Here is a 19385-nt window from a genome sequence, read left to right as displayed (position 1 = left end):
CATTCCACCCATCAATTTCCTTTCATTATCAAATATTTCTTTATCACCCTGTGATGCTTTCCAAGATCCATAACCGGGGACCTTTCGTTTTGGTCTCTTATCTTTGTCTGATGTCTTTTTTCTTCTAGCAAAGAAGTAACACGCATCCATGTCTTCACCAAGTCCTTTTACTCCTGCACCAAACAATAATATCAATTTATAACAAGATCAATCAGCAATTAAATTAAAGAATGGAGTCTCTTTAATTTTCGTACGTACCAGCACTAAGAACCAGGGTGCTTTCTCGTAAACTTCACCCTGTACAACTACGTGACATGGGAGTTTCTGGCCCAAAATCTTAGGCCTTAGGTAATTCCAGATCTGCTCCTCATCTTTGGGCTGGAACCTAATTCCCGGAGGCATCTCCATGTTATCTCTCTGACTCTCTCTCTCTCTCTCTCCAAATCTAAACCTTTGTTACCAAAAACCAAAGTAAGATTACAAATGAATATGGTCTATGATATTTATAAGAATAATGATGAGTGACTGTTAGAAAACATTTAAACTATAGTGGGGTCCACATTTTGAACATGCTTCTTAAGTAGACCTGGCAAACGGGTAACCCGCGTGGGTACGGGTACGGACCCAGCGGGTACGGGTACGGGTAAAAAATACCCTCGATTCTGCGGGTAGCCATTTCATGTACCCAGACCCCACACGGGCGGGTACGGGTCACCCGCAAATCCCGCAAATATATATTGTAATAATTCTCTGATTTAACCGTATCTGTTTTTCCGGTAATTGTCATAACTTTTTATATTTTATTAGTTTTTTTTTTTTTTTTTGTAATTTTACAACTTTACAACCCTTTCTACTTAATTTTTCATTTAAAACTTTATAAACTTTAGCTATTTTACTTGTGTAATGATTACTTTTTTTTTGTTTCGCTAGCAACATTTGCCATTGCGCAACTTTGCGCCCCAGATGGCCACATGACGAGAAGTTGCCATTGGAGAAGTCTGGTAGCAAATTATTATAAAATAAAAAAAGAAGAAAATGTTATCAACACTGTGTTTTCTTATGAGCGCACTCTCACTTTATTAAAAGTATAGTATGGGATGATCCTAACCCTCCAATCTGAATGTTAGAGGGTTGATCCTAACCCTCTATAGATCGGAGGGTTAGAATCAATCAATGGAAATAATTTTGGGGCATAACCTATTTAGGCTATGGCCCATCTAATGGACGGTTTGGATAATCCTATGGTGGGTACCGTACTTTTTATAAAGTGAGGAGTTCCCTCGTAAAAAACACTAAAACAGTAGTGCTGATAACATTCTAAAAAATAAATAAAAAAATAAGGTAAAAATGCGGGTGCCCGCGGGTTGACCCGACCCGACCGGTGTTTTTGCGGGTTGGGTCACCCGCGGGTTAGATTCTGACCGGTCACTAAAACTTAGACCCGTGCCCGCAAATTTGCGGGTGGGTCGGGTCGACCCGCGGGCACGGGTCGCCTTTTGCCAGGTCTATTCTTAAGTGTCATTAAACACATTGGAGGGTTAGGATCATTTTATGGGGCTGATTTTATGTGCACGTCGGAGTCCAACAAATGTATGGTTTGGATCATTCAACAATGTGGGCCCCACTTTATTTCTACAAACTATATGTCTAGGGGCGGATACCTACCATGATGGGAGTTCCTATATCTTTTTTTGGACATGAGAATCGACCGTGGGAGCCATCCATTGGTTAGTTTCCTCCAAATAAGCCGCTTCAGTTAATGTTTCCATTCTTTTAATTTGAGCTTTGGATATGTGGTAAAAGAAACTAACATGGAAAGGATTAAATTGTGTTGTAAAAGAAAACTAACATGGAAAGGATTAAATTAATTCGAGCTTTGCTCAGCGTAGGGCCTGCAATGTTTTGATTGGGTTGGTCCTACCAAGTCTACTCAAATCCATGCATCGAATGGGCCCACCATCTCCACCAAATCCAGACATGAAGAAAAAAAATCTACTGTCATTCAGTTTTTCCCACGAAATATTATTGTCAAGGAAAATTGCCAACATATTTGATCGGCCCACCGTTTAACATCATGCACTGCATGGGCCGGGAATGCTAGTTGCTTTATAAGTTCATCTCCCTAACTCTTATATATATATATAACTGCTAAACATGCAAGGCTTGATAGATCAAGGGCTTAGATCATCCGATCACAATATTCTCAACAGCATTTGGCCTGATTTATAGTTGCAGTTCTGACCAACAAATCAGATCCAATCAAGGCGTTCTTAATTACATTTGGCGTGAATTATCGGTAAACCTGGCAAAAAGTGACCTGGATCCGCTGCTGCCTGTAAAAACCCAAATCGAGGTTTTATATGGTATTGTAAGCCCTTATAGTCCTGTATTTTTCGAAAATTAAATAGGTTGTGCCCCAAAAATCATTTCCATAGGATGATCCTAGCCCTCTGATCTAAGGAATTACATATTATTTATAGAAAATTCTATCGATGAGAGGGCTAGGATCATCCTACGGAAATAAGTTCTTGACACAACCTATTTATGTTATGGCCCATCACATGGCCAGTTTGGAATTTTGGATCATCCTATAGTGTGGAGTAAAAGGGAAAACCCAAAATATCAGATGCGTCTGCGCCTTTTGTCTAAATACCGTTTACAGCCTAATTTTATTTCCGTAAAACTTTCCTTTGTGTCCTCCTTTCTTAGGGCATTTGTGTCATTTCATTCTCTGCGTTGTCTTGCCAATACGGCAAAAAATGCAAGCGACAGGTTTCATCTCCTCCGTAGCTACACGTATGATATCTGGAGCGACAACTATCATATCATCGCCAGCTGTACTTACTATTCTAAAAGGGAAAATCGGTACTTCCTCTCTCCCACCCCTTAACTCTCTTTTACAAAGCTTCTGTATTTATTCGAATAGAAGTTTCAAGGAGTCGTTCCTCGGCCTCAGGCCTGGGCATCTATTACATCTTCCATTGCTGGTCGAGAGGACAATGGTGGTAAGTTTACAATATTTTTTCTATTATCGACTGAATTCGGTTAGATTCTTGTATTTTATCAAACTGATTGTTATCAGATGTCCCTCTTCATTTATTGTATTATAATCACTTTGTTCATGACTTTAATGGAGTTTAATTTGATCAAATGTTGTTTAGATGGGAAATATAATATTTATCCCTGTGGGATATTGATCTGGATGGTGCAAACAAGTCTCTCCTCTTTCTTCTGAGGTTTTCCACTTATTCGTCCTTTTTTTTTTCCGTCTCTTTTGGTTTCCTCATCTTCTTTTTCATAATTCCACCATGACTTCTGCCTGAGGCTACGGATTGACACCCTTTTAAAGCCCGATTCAAAAAATTAAGGAGAAAAGCCTATGTCCTGTTTCTGATTTTTGTCCTATATATATTTTTCTGTTTAGTAGGCTAGACCTCTTCCTTTCTCTACAATTTTTTGAATGGTCTTTCTGTATGCATTCTGATGTCCCTCTTCTCTGGTTTGATTAGTAATATATTACGGCTATTGCTATATGTTTTAAAATTTTCATTAGCCCTCAATATTGTTAAACTATGCTGGTTACCTTTAGCACCCGACTGATGGCTGCTACATCTTCTCTGCTTTTTGAATTTTTACAGGCTGATAACAAGTATGGAAGCTTGCTGGAGGTTGTGCAGGTTTTGACTGATTTGAACCTTACCATTAGCAGGGCATACATTTCTTCAGATGGGGAATGGTTTATGGATGGTAGTCTCTCTCTCTCTCTCTCATAAGATCCTCATTTATTGATTCTGTGCTTGTTCTTTTCTCTTGCAGTATTTCATGTTATAGACCAAGATGGCAATGTGCTATCAAATATCTTCCTGAGCCCATATTGCTTTTCTTGATCATTGATCCTACTAAGCCCAAGATGGGAATGATCATTTATCTTTATAGTTTGGTATATTACTGAGGCCCATATTGCTTTTCTTATTGTTACTAAATAACCCCAATCCCAGAGACTTGAAAAACCCCTTCCAAAACTCCAATATCCTCGGGCAATTTTTAGGCACTTGATAAGCCCATTCGGAAATTGATAACCCTACTTTTGAGAGTTGCTAACCCCCTTCCAGAGAGTTGATAAATCCCTTCTGCTACCCCTGCCTATAGCAACTCTTCTAATGGCATTACAATTATGCTCATGATAGAAATAATAAAAGAAACGGATGTTATATTCATTAAATGTGCTTCATGTACTACATCCCAATTCGTGTATGACAAAAAAATTTTAAGTACATCAAAAAATGTGTAGCCATCCATTCAGGTATTATATCAAAATTTTCTTATACAACCATTAGTCTTCCAAAAAGTGAGTGAAGCCAATCCATGCATTATCTCCGGAACACACCCGAAAATACAAACCGCTTAAACCCTAAACAAGATAAATCAGAAACAGAGGAACGAAAAAAATAGTGCAAAACCCTAAAAAAAGAAAAACAAAACATAGATATAGAGAGATAGATGGTAAGAACTCAACTTTCAAGTTTTCAAGACTTGCCAGAAACAATGGTGGCTGACCAAGGAGGATGACTAGTAGGGTAAAAAATCAAAAAGGTGAAAATGGAAAAGTAAAAGAAGAGGGAAGAAGGGAAAAACAAGGTGAAAACGTGTTGTAACTTGTAAATGCATAGCAAAGAGCATTTTCAAGACCTCTTTTGTCCCCCGTTGATTATTTGTGAAAAGCATGGGTCCTGTTGATAATTCCTCCTAATTTTTTTTCCACCATTGGTAATTTTTCCTTCAAAAAATCACTTTGAAATTGCAAAATCATCGGTGAATTTCATCATCGTTTTTATTTTCTAAACGGGAACCCGTTTTAGAAGTGTTTTCCACTTTTCCAAAATAATTTAGGGTGATGATATATTCGCATCCCCTGTAGGATGATTCACACCCCTGGTAAAGTGATTTGGCATCAAAAAGCGTTAAATGTCTGCCGTAATTCACGGTTACAACGGTTGGTGTGTGCAAAAGTTTTTGTATCTCTTATTATTTTTCTGCAAATCCCTTCTTTACTAGTCTATGGGCAACCACAGCTTCCGTTACTAGTAGAAAGAGAAAAGCGCGGAACTTTTTCGAATTCTAGGGTTTCTAACCTCCCTTAATTTCATAGCTCTTTAGTATTTCTTTTGTCCCTCAAAATTTCTTTCCTGTTTGCCTTTCACTAATCTCCAGAGAAATAACGGTTTCTCAGATTTCTGCAACAACTGAAACTTTCAGAGCTGGAACAGTGTGATCTCTTTTGTAGCATAATTTTTTTTTATTCGATTTCAATCTTTTCATGACATTGTTCTATACTTAGGTCATAGAGAGGCATTGACTGCTTGATAATTTCAAGATTTAAGAACTTTGATGATTGTTATTATATGTTTTTTCCAAGTTCTTTAAATTTTAAAAATTTCACCATCAGTTGATCTAGGCATATTCAACAGCATGCTTTTCAACCATTGTTTTCAATTTCTTGTTGAGATCCGCATGTAGATTTATTAAATGTGGTTACATTATTACCTGTTTCTAGGATAAAGGAGTGTATCTATCGATTATGGAGAATGGCTTGAGATTGGTTGGGATATGGGTCTTGATACATTTGGCTCTTATTCAAATAAATGGATTGGGACTTCTTAATGTGTGACACTCTTTCTCTCTTTTGGGCATCAGGCAAGGATAATAGATCTTGGTAGTAAAGCAATTGAATCCTTGTCAGCTTCAGTTCATGACACACATCCAGGGGCACGAGCAATGGTACTAAATTGTAGAGGCGAGAGGAAAATTGAACAGTTTAATGTACTAATGTACAAGTTTCTGCTCTGTGTAAGTTGTGTTATTCCCAATCAACCGCAACAAGCATGAAAAAAATCTATGCATGTACTAGAGTGAGGAGTATTTGACGACTTCCTTTCAAAAGAGCAACCATCCCTTGGGAGATCAAGATGAATTTAACTAAATTTTTGACAAAAAAAGTTCAATGGTCTTTAGTTACTTGTTGAATGGTTATGGAATTAATTTGCTGACAATGTTTTAGCAGATCGAGTGACTCACAACATGTTATTGTCAGTGAGAGAACGTGAGTCGTGATTCATCCCATTTGGGTCAGGTCTAATATCACATCCATTGCCATAGGCTGGTGAACTGTGATAAACTATATATTCAAATTGTGCTCGATACTCATTCTAAATAAGAGAGTAGGAAGATATATATATTTTTAATAATGTCATACTTTCTTGATGGTACCAATAAACAGGCCTTTGTATTTCCAGCATGATGGCCGTTCAGAGCTAATGTTGGGATTCAAATCCATAAGAGATCCGATGGGATTGCAGAACAATACTGCCTTCTAATTTTAGACCCTGGTCAGGTAAGTGATTGTTTATATCTTTTATTTGAAAATGCTACATTCGCTGCTTGTGTTAGAGTTGCATGACTGATGTATTGGCAAGCTCCAATGTTCAATGGAGCATGGACTCGGGTTTGAGTGAATCTTTTGCATGTTATTCTGGACACTATATCTCAATGAAGATTGCCCACTGTTTCTTGTTGGCATGATTTTTTCTGATTCAACAAAGCTAATTCTTATTGGAAGTTGTGCAAACAATCTTTTGAACTAAAAGAATATCTCATATATCATCACTAGGCATATCCTTGTGACTGATGCTAAAGAGTCACATTTCTGCTGGTTGTTTGTTCCAAGACACTAGTACTGATGACTTAATTTCTACTAGCTGATAATGTATCTGGGATGTTACCAAGATAGCATTGGATATAAGTAGCATTGGTTGTTTTATACTTTTATGTAATTCTACTAGAATTCTGGCATTCTATGCATGGCAACATGAGCATCACATTATCTCTTTGGTCTTAACTTATGAGAACAACAGCTTTGGAAAGATCTCTTCAGGAGAATGCTGGATGGTAGAAGTTTATGGAAAGAGTGGGTGCACACACTGAAGAAGCCTCAATAGTGGTTAAACTGGGTCTCATATTTTCTTAACTTCAAATCCAGTTTAATTCGTTATTATTTATTTGTTGTTTTCGGTCTTAGTTACGTTGATCCTGAGATTCCAATGGGGAAGAGATGGAGCGGCTTAAGACCATAGATATAATTTTCTTAAAAGCATAAAAGATTGGTATGTAGATCAATGATCCTATGCACATGTCTAAGGTAATAACGGCCTTTTGTTATATATTATTTTCTTTGCCAGGGTTGGAAATAATTATCATTATATCATAGCATTCACGGTCTGCTCTTTTATTCATTTTAGGGAAGTTACAGAATTCCCTAGCTTAATCTTTAGTGTCTGTCTATTGACATTTATATATAATCTATCAGCTACAAGTTCTAAATTTCAATCAAGTTTTCCGTATCATCATAATATATCGCTTAGCTTTTCTGAAGATGGTACAATCTTGAGTAAACCCCATCAGTTGCTGCAATCAAGGTTGAATGGTGACCCATTTCTGCAACCTCACCTTTATCCATCAGGACAATTATGTCTGAATTCACTATGGTGGAAAGCCTATGTGCAATTGTAATCTGGGTGCTTTTAGACAGTGACTGAATAGATTTCTCCAGCGATCCTAGAGCACTCAATACTGCTCTTTCAGTCACGGCATCAAGCGCACTTGTAGCCTCATCTAGCAGCAAAATTGCAGGTCTCTTAAGTAGTGTTCTCGCAATAGATATTCTTTGCTTCTGTCCCCCAGAAAGTTGGCAACCCTTCTCCCCCACAACTGTATCGTATCCATCCGGTAAACTGCTTATAAACTTGTGAATATTTGCTTCAATTGCTACCTCCACAATTTCAGTCTCTGTAGCTGTCTCGTTTCTGTAGTAGATATTGTCTCTACTTGAGGAACTAAAGAGAAGAGGCTCTTGCTGAACCAGCCCTATTTGGCTTCTCAACCATCTCAGATTAAGTTCTCTTATGTCCTTCCCATCTATCATAATTCTTCCTTTGCAAGGATCATAGAACCTTAACAGAAGAGCCAAAACAGAGGATTTTCCCGCTCCACTGGGTCCGGCAAGTGCCACCTTCAATCCAGCTTCAATTGATAGACTGAAATTGTTTAGTATAGTCGTTTCTGGCCTCAATGGGTAATTGAAACTAACATTTTCAAATTCAACTGTGCCTTTGATCCTTTGCTGGTTTGAATTTTCCGGCATATCGGGGTCAATTCGGTTTTCCGTTCAAGGGTATGGAATGCAGGCGTTAGTACGCTGATGGCAGAGACTACTGTGGGGACTAGTGTCCATAATTCTGTGATTGAAGGTACTGTGAGTGAGAAAATCTGGTATGACCTTATTCCGTTCTCAAAGCTGGCTTGATTCTTATCTACCAAAATGATGGTGTACGTGAAGGCAACGACATGGGCAATGTTCCATAAAAAAAGGGATAACCCTTGAATAATCCCATATTTGACACTCTCAATCCTGCTCTTCTTCATTGGCTCTTTCAGAGAGAGCTTGGCTTTCTCGAATATTTGTTCTTCATGGGTGAAAGAGGCCACAGTTCTGATGTTAGTTGCGGATTCGGAGGCGAGAGAGACAATTTCTTGATGAGCAGCAGTAAAATCACCGGAGAATCCTTTGGCTGACTTGGCTTGAATAAGGCCACCGATAAAGTGACAAGGCATCACAGCCCAAGCTACTAGGTGCATTTGCCAGTTAACAATCATGCCCACAGTGGTCGTAATTAGAATGGAAGATATCCATTGAACGATGACAGACATACGGTCGGAGAATATGGTTTTGACGAGGGAGGTGTCATTGATGATTTGTGAAGTAAGGAAGCCCACATTGTTTTCTGGTTTCTCAAACCAGGCTATCTCGTTACGAAGCACAGCTGCGAGATATTGACATGGAAAAAACTCAAATTCATTTCTGTTTTGAAAAGTGCCATAAACTTTCCCTTATAAGAGTATAATCAATTCAATTTAATTTCTAGAGCAAAAAAGAATGCTGATTTTGAAGTATGTTCTGTTTGCAAATTGCAACAAATATCTCAGTCTAAACATAATACATCCTACTTTAGAATGTTGATGAAGACTTTCATGTGAAGGCGATTGGAATTTAATGCTCATCTATGTTAAAAAGACTAATTATAGTATACCCTGTGATTTTCAAGAGGATCATAATAAGTAACTGGAAATATTGATAATTACTGGGGTGAACCAGTCATTATAGGTTGCCACCCTCGTGCATCTGGCCTCATATGATCACATTCCAAAAGATCCTTTTAGATGAGTTCTAGCGGCTTTTCAAGAGGTAAATTCTTGTTATATTTTTCTGGAGCCAAATGAGTTGACATGTTCATGACTAGAAAATCATTGTTTTCTGAGATGTTAATGTTAAGCTCCTGTCCCCTTTAGCAATGCTAGATAATTTTTCATTGAAAAACCTTAAGTTAAATGGTTATGAGTGTAGATAAAACTTTGAAAATGCGCTGTACATGCATTTGTTACTTATGTTGAGCACAATTACCTGAAATGGCAACTCCCACTTGTTAACTTCTGCATTGGAGAGAGAGGATAGGAGAGAAGAGAAGAGACGGAAGATGAGAGAAAGAATGTGTAAGAGTAATGGCTCCCCCACACGATTATAATATATATATATATATCTGAGTAAAGGGTTTCAGCTTATCTGCGCTCGAGTGCGAAAACAGGGTTGGGCCCACATTGTTGGGGGGGATCCAAAGCATTCATTTGGAAGGCCTTTTCATGGATAGGGTGTCCACCAAAAATCAGCCCCATTAGATCATCTTCAGGCGTCCATTTGTGGGGTGAAAAAATGGGCAGATTAGTGGACAAACAATATCTATCCATTTTCACCCCCACAAATGGACACCCTATGATGATCCAATGAAGCTTTTTTTTGGTACACACCCCATCCATGATGGGGCCTTTCAAATGAATGCTTAGGATCACCCCAACAATGTGGCCCCACCCTTGTTTCCTGCACTCGAGCTCAGATAAGCTATCTGCGCTCGAGCGTAGGAACCCTTCTCTCTCTCTCTCTCATATATATATATATATATATATATATATATATATATATATAGAGAGAGAGAGAGAGAGAGAGAGAGAGAGAGAGAGAGAGAGAGAGTACAAGTATGCCCTTTTAGTAATACCCTCAACATGTGAATACGTCCAACACTCCTTGTCAATCAGGAATGTATATATTGTACATTCCAAGCTTGTTACAAGTATCTTTCAATTTTGTAGGACCCAATGGCGTGGTGAATATAGCTGCAAGCTGGTATGTAGACCGAGTGAACAATGTGCAAAGTTCACCATCCCGATTCCGCTAACGAATGAAGTGACAAGCCACCTCAATGTTCTTGGTTCGTGCATGGAATACAGGATTTGTCGTAATATGAATTGCAACGCTATTGTCACAATACAACTAAGCTGGAGACGTCAATGAAATCCCAATCTCTGATAAAAAGGATCGAAGCTAAATTAGCTCTCCACTAGTATAGGACATGGCTCGATATTTTGCCTCTGCACTTGAGTTGGCAACGACATCTTGCTTTTTACTTCTCCACGACACCAAGTTACCTCGAACAAATGGCAATATCCTGTGGTCGATCTCCTGTCTGCTGGAGATCCTGCCTAATCTGCATCGGTGTATCTCTCTATTTTCTCATGGCCATATTTCCTAAAACACAAGCCTTTGCCTAGAGTACCCTGTAAGTACTTAATGATTTGAATTATAACTTCTCAGTGGGAGATTCGTTGAGAACTCATGAAGCGACTAACCACGCATACTACAAGTGATATGCTTGGACGAGTGACAGTCAAATAGATCAACTTCCCAACTAGCATTCTATTTCGACCAGGATCATCTAACAACTTTCCCTGTTTTGAGAGAAGTTTAACATTCGGGTCCATAGGAGTAGTTGTAGGCTTCACCCCCATTTAACCTGTCTCCTTCAAAATATCTAAGACATTTCCTTTGCGACAAGGAGAGCCCATAACGAGAGTGTGCTACTTCAATTCCAAGGTATTGAAATACCTGAGAAGACCCAAATCTTTAGTAGAAAATTCTCCTTGGTGGAAGGTCTTCAACCTTTGTATGCTAGCTTTGTCATCTCCTGTGATTACAATGTCATCTCCTGTGATTACAATGTCATCCACATACACTATCAAAAGGATGTAACCAGCAGTAGACTTGTGGCTGAAGACTGAATGATTGACGGCACACTGCTTAAGACCAAAGCGTAAAACAGCATCACTCAATCGTCCAAACCACGCACTAGGTGATTGCTTCATACCATAAATAACTTTACGCAGGCGACAGACTGAGGAGCTCATCTCCACTTAAGCAACATACCCAGGAGGTTGCTCCGTATACACCTCAGCAAGATCGCAATGAAGGAAAGCATTCTTAACATCTAGTTGACATAGTGGCCAACCACGATTAACAGCTATAGAGATCAAGACACGAACTGATGGTATCTTGGCCATAGGGGAGAAAGTCTCCTGATAGTCCACCCCAAATGTCTGAGTGTACCCTTTTGCAACAAGGCGAGCTTTCATCCATTCAACAGATACATCTGGATGATAATTAATAGCGAACACCCAACGACACCCAATGGTTCGTGCTCCAAATTGAGAGGGAACTAAATCCCACGTTTTATTGGAGTGAAGGAAAGTCATCTCAGTGGCCATGGCAGTCCGTCAACCAGGATGAGATAGAGCATCTGTAACTGACTTAGGCACAGTAATCGAGGACATACTAGCAAAAAGTGAGCGAAATGAAGGTGAGAGATGCTCATAAGAAATAAACTGTGAGATAGGATATGCAACTGTGCGAGGCCTGCAACTATTTGCCAAGTGGTCCCACTTTGGGCCGACCATTGCATGTGGATTTTTGCTATCCGGGAGGTTTGAACTCAAGACCTTTGGCTCTGATACCATGTTAACTTACCAACTTCTCCAAAAGCTTAAGCTGTTGGAGAAAGGCGTTATTTATCTTTTATACTTTAACATTTGCCAAGTGGGCCACACGTGCGGGGGAGTGTTATAGTGTAAAAGACAAATAACGCCTTTCTCCAACAGCTTAAGCTTTTGGAGAAGTTGGTAAGTTAACAGAAATATCAAAGTTCGAGTCATATCAAGCAAGTAACAAATCTTCCTCTCAACAACTCCATTATGCTAAGACGTGTATGCACATGATTGATGAATGATGCTATGAGAATCAAGAAAATGATGAAACCCATTGTCCACAGGAAAATATTCCTTTGCATTAGTAGTACGTAAACAATTAATAGAACATTTAAACTGGGTAGCCACTTCAGAGTAAAAAGTACGAAAGGCACTAGACCCTTGAGAACGATCTTTAAGTAAAAATAACCATGTTCCCTTGAATAATCATCAAAAAATATGACAAAGTATCTAAAACCATGTAATGAAGTAGTTCGAGATGGACCCCATATATCAGAATGAATTAGTTCAAAAGGACGCGACACACAGATACTAGCACGAGAAGGGAAAGAGACGCGATGATGCTTTCCCAACTCACAAGACTCGCAGGTAAAAGACGGGACAAGACTCGATACAAAAAAGGACTTCCGAAGCTTGTCAGCAGGTGGGTGGCCCAAACGGCCATGCCACTGATAGGCATCATACTGAGTGCAACACCAGTTCCGGTCTGATCTAAGTAGTAGGACTAGAGACCATCAATCTCACGACCCAAACCAATCCTCGTCACAATCTTCAGATCCTGAAAAACACAGTAAGAGAGAAAAAAAAGAAACAGAACAATGTAGAGATTTAGTTAACTGACTAACTGATAATAAACTAACATGAAACGATAGGACAAAAAGAACGAAAAACAAATGAAGACCTGCCGATGTGGAGACTACACCAACCCCGGTGACATGGGATGTAGTCTAATCAGCTATGGTAACAGTACGAGGACCCATAGAAGGAAACGACTAGAATGAAGAGATAAGGCTAGGACTTAGGATTATCAGTCATATGATGAGATGCTTCTGAATCAATGAGCCAAGAGCCAGAAGGTGTACTACAAAGAAAACATGAGGGGCTACCTTGTTGGGCAAAACGTGGCAGCCGGCTGCTTCCCTTCGTCCCGAAGATGCATAAGCTCATCGTACTCCGCATGAGGGATAAGCAAGGAGTCAGTAGAAACAGATGGTGTTGGAGGATAAGAAGAACTTTCATAAGTGGCAGCTGAAGCACTTGTATTTCTGTATGGACGAAGCTCTGGATGTAAATCTTAGCAATAGTCAACAATATGGCCGTCCATACGACAGTGAGTACAATATCGATACCCACGACCATGGCCTCCACCATCTCGCCCCCTGAATGACGACCACAGCCACGGCCCCAACCACGACCGCGGCCACCACCATTTTGGCTACGCCCAAACAGCCCACCACCACAACCCCGATCACTCCCAACATATGTCACAAGGGCATATCCATCCACACTAGGGTCATTGTGCCGAACAACTCGCATAATCTGTACTCGAGAGAAGGTGTCTGCAAGAGAGGGAATGGACCCAGAACCAACAATCTGCTGTCAGAGATGGAGATAATTAGGGCCCAATAAATCAAGAAAACGAACAATCCGCAGCTCCTCTTGACGCTTTTTAAGAACAACAAGATCAACAATGAAGGGCATCGGTAAGTCAAGCTGCTGACAAAGGGCCATATAATCACTGTAATGAGCTTCAACCAACTTGTCCTCTCTTTGGAGTTTAAACCAATTAGAGGAAAGATCACATATACGTGTAAGTGTAAGATTATCTCCCCAGAATACACTGTCGCCGCGTGCTCCCATGTTTTCTCAGAAGACTGAAGATACATCATGGAGGCAGTAATTTGGGGTTCCATGCAACCCCAGAGAAATGACTGCACCACAGCATCATCTTGGCGTCACTTATCATATGACAAATCACTAGTAGCTAGAGGTGAGCGCTCAAGAAAACTAACTTTGCCACGTCCAAGGAGATAGGTGTGTACAACCATCCTTCAAGGCGAGTAATTGGTCCCATCCTGCTTTATGGAATCATCTCAAGGGGAGCCTCTATAGGCCAAGAACTAGAGGAGGGTGGTGGGAAGTGGGAGAAGCCTCATCAATTTTGCGAATTGCGAGAGGTTATCTCCTGAGATGAGTGCTCCACGGGATTCATAATAAATAGCAACCAACATTAACAAAGGCATGACCAATAGGAAGCACCACAAGGCCACAACAACCACCAATAAGAGAACCAACAGATCTACTATGAACAACGGCACCAAGAACAACCTCCAACAAGTCAACAAACAACCAACGTAAGCACCACTAAGTCAACCACCACAAGAGTACCAACAACAACCAACAATAATCTTCAACACATCAACCAACAACCAACAATAATCTCCAACACATCCACCAACAAGTCATTCACCAACAAGCAATTACCACAAGAGCCCCAACAACAATCAACAACAAGGAGGCCATAAACCATGTAACAAACCATCCATTAACAAATCCACCAACATAGTCGTCGAAGACGTCAACATCCGGCTCCGGACAGCCAACGAAAAACATAGATATAATGAAAATCAAAGAATGGACCACTAATCAATGTCCCAAAACCAACAACAAGAGAAACATGGAAGAAGAAACTTGTTTAGATCATAAATAAAGGTTGATTAGGGACTGATTTGAAATAAACTTGGATTGGAAATAGGATGGTAACACAAATAGAGGTTGTAGCGTTTGGGAATAATTTGTCTATGGTAGGGTTATGCAAAAATCACATGGGGAGAATCAAGGGTTAGGGTTATAGATAAAAAAATAGGGCAGGGTAAGGGTTTCACCGATATTGGGTTTAGGGTTGGGCTAGGGTAGGGATTTAGGGTTTAGGGTAAGGGCTTCACGGACTTAAGGTTTAGGGTTAGAGAAAACCAAAAGAGCGGAAGAAGAAGAACGTTGGCAAGATACGAGACGAGACGAAATGAGGGAGAGGGTTTAGGGTTAGGGTTTATTGAAAAACCCCAAAATAAAAGCAAGAAGAAGTGGAGGAAAAGGAGTTGAGAGACCAAGAAAGAGAAGAAGAAGATGGGAAACTATGGGATATGGTACCTTTAAGGAGGGATGATCACTTTCACCTTTAGCTCTGATACCATGTTAACTTCTACATTGGAAAGAGACGATAGGAGAGAAGAGATGGGAGATGAGAGAAAGAATGTGTTAGAGTCATTCCTCCCCCATACAATTATATTAATACATATGAGAGGAACACAAAATTACAAGTATGCCCTTTTAGTAATACCCCCAACATGTGAATACATCCAACACCACTCAACAAAATTGCTTGTGTGCAAGATTACTGTAAAATAAACAGACGAAAGAAGAGTTCGTGGTACCTGAATACAAAGCCTGCCGAAGGTTTGCCATGGCCTTTTCTCCAACCACGCCATAGAAATAATGCTGCAGAGTGTGAGCGAATAATGAAAGCATTCTTATGATACAAAATATCATAGAATACTTCCCTACTCGCATCTTTGCATCTTGTTTGTAATATGCTATTCCAATTGTAATGACGTAAAACCCAAAAACAGGCTTAGATATACCAGAAAGAGCAGCTGCAAAAGAGCCTAAGACAGACTTTCCAATCTCGAATTTATTCAACCCAAACCAGATTCTGAAGAATGGGACTTTCTTTCTTCCCATTTTATGTTTCTTTTGCTTGGGAGGATCATCACTTAACTGAGTTTTTTTCTCCTCCAGTTTCTCATAAGTTAGGTGAGAAATCTTGCAGGTAGTATCCAAGGCCTCTTCATGAGTATCATTCCCCCTGTCATCCGACATTTTAAAGAAGATAAATACAGGGTAAGCACACATTTTTTTTCCAAAATTTAAACTTCTTCTCTTTTATCTAGAAATATGTGAATGCATGCTTCATCAAACATACCAAGCCGCCCCAAGAACACCATGAGGAGGCCATTACTTTATTTATATAATGTAACTCATACATATGTGTCCACATAAATATACTTCATCACTAGACTTATGCTTATTCTTCTAATCTAAGTTGATCATAATTCATAATTCAACTGGTACTGGTAGTGAATCAGCTATAATCAATGTCCTAAAACAAAAGGTTTTAACGCCAAAGTTTTAAAACTCCCCCGTGTCGACTCCTATGATTCAACCCTCTTTTACCTTGGCCGAGTTCCGCGTGCACGCATCCACATTCTGCGTTTTGCCCTACAGAGTCAATAAAAACTCCTTTGACTCTCCCGAGTTTTGACTGCGTCAACCGTGTACTCAACTACGTTCTTGGCTGCGTCCGCTCCGAGTCGACAAGGATTTTTCTTGGCTACGTTCCATGTCACATCCGCGTTTTTAATGTTGTTTAACCCTAATCTAGTACATAGATGATATATGCATGCATTCCCACATGTATGCATGTCATCTCGTTCAAAATCACCTATCAAGAATTTTCTTTTTAGTGCTTTGTAAACTAAGGGTAGGTAAAACATGCACCAACCTTGATTTAGTTCCAGTCCTGAGGTTCTGCATGTTAAATAAATTGCTGTAGAATTTACTGGTATCGAGCAATTCGCGGTTGTTCCCGTCTCTGCCACCTTTCCATTCTCAACCATGGCAATCATATCCGCGTTAATGACCGTTGACAGTCTGTGTGCAATCAAGATAACAGTTCTCCCTTGCATAGCTCTCTCTAGGGCATCTTGAACCAGCTTTTCAGACTCTGAATCAAGTGCACTTGTGGCTTCATCAAGCAGAAGGATTGGAGGGTCTTTCAGAATTGCTCTTGCTATCGCTATTCTCTGTTTCTGTCCACCTGACAGTTGTACACCCCTTTCTCCAACCTGACACACATTTTATTTAACTTCCGTTACACAAGAAAAACAAAGGCTGCCCTGTGTCAAAAGGAAATACCACTGAGATGGAATAGTACCAAATATGAAGGTATTCAATAAATGAGAATTATATCCGAAGTTACCAATAGAAAGAAAACACTTATAGAAGAAATGTGTTGTTCATATAAAAAGATTAATTCATATGATTTTAGTATTTAGGTCAAGGGCTTTCAAGGTGGCATGAGGGGAGATAATATGTTCAAAATATGGATATTACGATCTGATATTTGCTTCATGTAACAGGAACTCATTTGACATGCGACATAATATTATGTGGTCATCACATGCAGCATGTCTGCATATTATCACCTGATGGTTCATTAGCGATTTGTTTACCGAGTTATGTGGTTCCTCTTATGGGTAATGTTCAATTTAAAACTATTTATTTGGATAAAAGACTTACTACCAATTTTTTGGCTACCATTACACTCCAACTGAGTGGATATTCCAAAACAAATAAACCTCCCAGTTTACTGGGGCAAATATAGTTCTGTTACCGACTAAATTATATGAATCATAACCAAACAAGGTTGGTATTCACAAAATATTGCATCTGCAAATCTCTACTAGATGGTGAATTCTGTACCTGCTCCTCATCACCAAAACATACAGCACCATCTTAACATAGAAAATTTATGTTAGAAGTCCCCTTATTTTAGTAGGAGCTGACATTTACGTCCCCCTTTTTCAATATATATAACTTAGCATCTATAAAAAGAAGGGGGTTTCTTGCTAAAGAAAACCCATGTGTGTGTTCTTGCCAAAGAAAACCCATGTTTTTATCATCATATCTTGTAACATGTTTGCCAAATTTTCAGCACATGTTTTTTTAATGGGAAGGAATATAAGGTCTTAACTTTTAACTTCATTATTATTATTGAACAGTTTTTTGCATTACTTTTTAGTATTGTCTTGGTTGCTGACCTGTGTTGAGTATCCATTTGGGAGTTGGGATATGAAGTGGTGTGCATTAGCCGTTATTGCTGCATTTTCGATCAGTTTGTCACTTGCATCCATGTTCCGACCTTCAGATTGTCTTTGATGGTGCCTATGAAGAGGGATGGCTCTTGAGAGACTGCTCCTATGCTTCTCCTGAGGAATTTCAAATTGATATCCTTTATGTTGTGGTTGTCGACGAGAATCTCACCTGCAGGGTTACTGGTTTTATTAGTTCCTGGGTAGATCATATGCATTGTCACCCATGCTTAGTATTACATAGCATACTCATAAAATTACATGCATATAAATTTAAAGTTTTTACAATGTGACGTGTGATGATTCCTGCTTAAAACGTTAGAATGTTATGGCAAAGTCGTGTTTATATACATTCTCAGATAAGGTTCACACATATGCACATGTGATGAATGCACATACCCTTGTTCATTCGTATACACATAAATTTATTCAAGAATGCATACATAATTAGATGCTACATGGCAAAAGAAAAAAAGAAAAAAATGACACATGTTACTGATGTATTTGAGTGTGTTTGTTGATGGATGAATGTAGATGGACGCTGCAAGCAAGAATAATACATGGATTTATATATGAACATTTAAAATTTTGTCCTTGACAGGCAGGGAACGGGCAGCAAACCTTTGGATGGATCATAGAACCTCTCCACTAGTGAAGTAACGGTGCTTTTTCCACACCCAGTGCTATCCACTAAAGCCACCACCTTGCCGGCTGGGATCGACAAAGAAATTTTTTGAAGAACCATCTTGTCAGCACGGGATGGGTAAGAGAAATGCACTCCACGTATGTCAATGTCTCCGTAATTGTCTTCAATTGTTTCCCTTTTGTTTCATATGTTATACTCGGCTTTCTTTCAATCACTTGAAAAACTTCATTTCCCGCAGCCTTTGCCTGACTGAACATTTGCAGGTCTGGGGCGGCATAAGTGAGTGATCTGCAATTTGGAGGAATGGATATTTTTAGTCTTTTTCAAACATGCAGCTTCTGATGAGAACAAGGTATGTTGTTTTCAAAATGCTTACATTGCTCCAAAGAGAATGCCCAATACTGCAGCAATTATGTCGCCCCCTTTAGCTTTATTAGCCGTTACTACAACTGCTCCAATCCAAACCATCAAAGCCCATGAAGTGAATGTTATAAGTTGAAACATACCCAATCCTACACCCTTTATTAGTGCCTCCTTTTTGCTCAAATTGAATTGTTTCTCCATGCAATTAGAGAATGACTTCATTGCAGAACTCTCGCCAACAAATGAGAAGACAGTTCTGATCTGAGATACTGTCTGCAATACAAAAACAGATTATCTCTTCTGTTAATCATATAAAACTAATTTGTTTGCAAGTTATTAGGAAATTTTTTTTCTAACATTGACTTAGGGGTACTGCCTAATCCTTTCTCCTCCGATCTAAACAATTGATTTAACTGTTAATTTATAGTTTATCTCCACTGACATAATTGCTTGATTTGCTTAAACCC

At 39.3% G+C, this 19385-nt stretch overlaps 1 long non-coding RNA gene and 1 pseudogene across 22 annotated transcripts in view; one reads left to right on the top strand and one right to left on the bottom strand.

The window, feature by feature from the left end:
- The first annotated feature begins 2867 nt into the window (after positions 1-2867).
- LOC143887925 (uncharacterized) overlaps positions 2868-19385 on the top strand; it is a 35610-nt gene continuing 19092 nt past the window's right edge. For 5 of the 22 annotated variants that reach the window (XR_013254422.1, XR_013254428.1, XR_013254414.1 and 2 more), the window contains exons 1-5: positions 2868-3005; positions 3639-3747; positions 6278-6391; positions 18511-18672; positions 18819-18907. This is a non-coding gene — a long non-coding RNA (uncharacterized LOC143887925). Of the gene's footprint in view, positions 3006-3638; positions 3748-4245; positions 5267-5694; positions 5848-6277; positions 6392-9208; positions 9299-15777; positions 15880-18510; positions 18693-18818; positions 18908-19385 lie in introns of those variants that run through there. The other 17 variants (XR_013254434.1, XR_013254430.1, XR_013254429.1 and 14 more) reach the window with 17 other exon arrangements.
- LOC143887898 (ABC transporter B family member 14 pseudogene) lies at positions 7387-9114 on the bottom strand (annotated as a pseudogene).

The sequence above is a fragment of the Tasmannia lanceolata genome, unplaced genomic scaffold (genome assembly GCF_043159265.1).
Source record: "Tasmannia lanceolata isolate RefF3 unplaced genomic scaffold, GAP_Taslan_0.1 ptg000012l, whole genome shotgun sequence".
Lineage (NCBI taxonomy): Eukaryota > Viridiplantae > Streptophyta > Magnoliopsida > Canellales > Winteraceae > Tasmannia > Tasmannia lanceolata.
The sequence above is the reverse complement of the archived record's forward strand: the minus strand, read 5'-3'. Positions and strand labels throughout refer to the sequence as shown.